The 2500-nt window shown below is 40.1% G+C and overlaps 1 protein-coding gene across 1 annotated transcript in view; it reads right to left on the reverse strand.

The window, feature by feature from the left end:
- Window positions 1-1814: 1814 nt before the first annotated feature.
- Window positions 1815-2500, reverse strand: part of LOC138016063 (beta-1 adrenergic receptor-like) — a 3142-nt gene continuing 2456 nt past the window's right edge. Inside the window, exon 1 of the mRNA XM_068863239.1 lies at window positions 1815-2500. This exon is cut by the window's right edge and continues 2456 nt beyond it. The gene's annotated coding sequence lies outside the window, so the exon portion shown is untranslated.

The raw sequence follows: 2500 nt of genomic DNA on the forward strand, positions 1-2500 counted from the left end.
CGAAACCGTATGCAACATGCAATGCCCTCTGCAAATATATTATGTTTCGCTTTCAAACTATAATTGAGTGCAGCGGTGAGATTTGCATACGTTGATTTAAAGCGTAATAAACATCTTAATCAGTTATTCCACAGTATATCGAAACTCCCCGTGAGAGCAAAGGTTCAAAGAGTTACTTGGTTACAAAGAAATAGATCGGCATTTAGTCGAAAGATTGGGTTCCTCCAAATCCGTAGCCCGGGCTAACCCAGTTTGCAAGCTGCGAATGTTCTGCCAATTTATCCGACAACTGGCGTGTAGTATTCATTTTCCTAAATTCGATGCTCAGCGCAATTACCCTTGGCGGAAACGCTGTCGTTTTGCTCTCTATTTACAGAGTACGTTCGCTAAGAACAACTTCGAATATGCTGATTGCCTCTCTAGCAGCTTCCGACCTCTTGGTTGGCCTACTCGTGAATCCAACATATATCGCATTGACAGCCATGAAAGTCTGGTTCAGCTCTCACCCCGTGTACAAAATGGAAAACTTTCTCTGGGCCCAGAGTCTAGTAACGTCGACATTTACTCTCTGCGCCATCAGCGTGGACAGATTTTTTGCTGTAACTTCTGCCATTCGCTACAATCAAATGATTTTGTAGAAGATATGAAGTTTCGTTTATCAGTTTGAACTTGGCTTAGCTACAAGAATCCGGATTTTTGTTTAGATTCGTAGACGTTGAAAAGATTTTTAGAGAAGTCTGCAGATTTTTATATGAATTTGGTAAGTTCCAATATTTTTAGAACTCTTAGAACCAAAAAATCTGTAAAATGCGTTAAAAATTTATTTAGAGATTGGAAAAACGCTGCGACAATCGTAAGTCATGTCGTAGGCCTATCGTGAGCTTGTCGGATGCGACAAAAATCGTACCGTGTAAATCGGCCCTAAAAGAAACATGTCTGTGAAGTTTGACGACTTAAATCCTCTCCGTTCTTGACATACAAAGGGAATTGTGACACCCGAAAATCCCCAGTAAAGTGTCGGGACTTTCGACAAACGGGCCCCTCGTCCCGTACGAGGTGAACGAAGTGATTCGTTCGAATCCTGGTTCAATTTTCCCCTCTCCCCCAGTTGATGTTCATGCCGGGTTCAAGTGAAAAAACCAAATGGTGAACGCAACATTTGAAGGGATAGAGGAGGAGAGGTACTTTACGTGCTGTTGTAGCGAAATCTTACAACTATTTATGACCGAAGTTGTCCAGTGGCCTTTGCGAGTTAAGTTGCTCATCTACATGTAACTGCGATGACTTTTCGAACTTTCATTTTATTAGGCTTAGCTATATTAATCCCAAAAAATCGCCTAAAAATCTATCCGTATAATCTCCTAAAAATGTTTTAAAAATCTCAAAATGTTACCGAAAAATCCCAAGATTTTACAGCAAAATATCAACGTTTAAGGATTCTTGTAAGCTAAAGCAAGCCACGTTCACAACAACTATTGTGGATAACCGATTGTTGAGACTGTAAGTCAGTTTCCGCCATGTTTTTTTCTTCGGCAACTGCAACAGAATTGTGGGATACATAACTGAATGGTAAGACCGCTGAGCATGAACCCTTGAAATCTCTTTGTGATAAGTAAAAAAAGTTCCAATCTCTAAATTAGTTTTTAACCCCTTTTACAGATTTTTTGGTTCTAACAGTTCTAAAAGTATTGGAACTTACCAAATTCATATAAAAATCTGCAGACTTTCTAAAAATCGTTTCAACGTCTACAAATCTAAAAAAAATCCGCATTTTTGTAGCTAAGCCAAGTTCAAACTGATAAACGAAACTTCATATCTTCTACAAAATCATTTCATTGTTTGCCAACTTCGTGGTTTTAAATTAAAGTTCATCGATGGACTGGTTATTAATTTCGAATTGACCGTGACCGATCACAGTCTTCTGTTTTCGGTTCGAAACCTGGTTGCAAATATGTCAATCGAATTTGGGTTCATCTCGGAAGCGGATTTGAAAACATGTTGTTTTGTGCACTGTCGAGGCTAAAACAGCGAACAAAAGTACGAAACAAACAAAAAAATGGTCGTGTTTCGTAAGCGACAGCGTTTTCAAACATGTTTTTAAATGCTACGACATTTCTCCTGACGTACACAACAATCGTAAAACATGTCGTGGGCCTGTCGTAAGCCGTTGTCGCATGCGACAAAAATCGTACCGTGTAAATCGGCCCTTAGTTGGCTTGAGAAAATGTTAAAAGACCGGCTTTCCAAAACAAGCGGTTGGCAGTTTCGGGGCCGAAAAGTTATCGAGACTTTCAACAAACGGGCCCCTGCAGCTCCCCATTGGCTTGATAGCTCTTTTGGCAGGGCAAGTGCAGCACAATTGCGTGGTCATGGGTTCTACTCCTGTGCAATCATGGATTTTTTTCCCGGCTTCCTTTGCAGCTGTCGCTCAACAAACTTTCCAACATTCACTTCAAATGTAAGATTGTTCCATAATTTGGGGGCACATCTAAATAAAAAT

Source organism: Montipora capricornis, chromosome 9 (assembly GCF_036669925.1).
Source record: "Montipora capricornis isolate CH-2021 chromosome 9, ASM3666992v2, whole genome shotgun sequence".
Taxonomy (NCBI): domain Eukaryota; kingdom Metazoa; phylum Cnidaria; class Anthozoa; order Scleractinia; family Acroporidae; genus Montipora; species Montipora capricornis.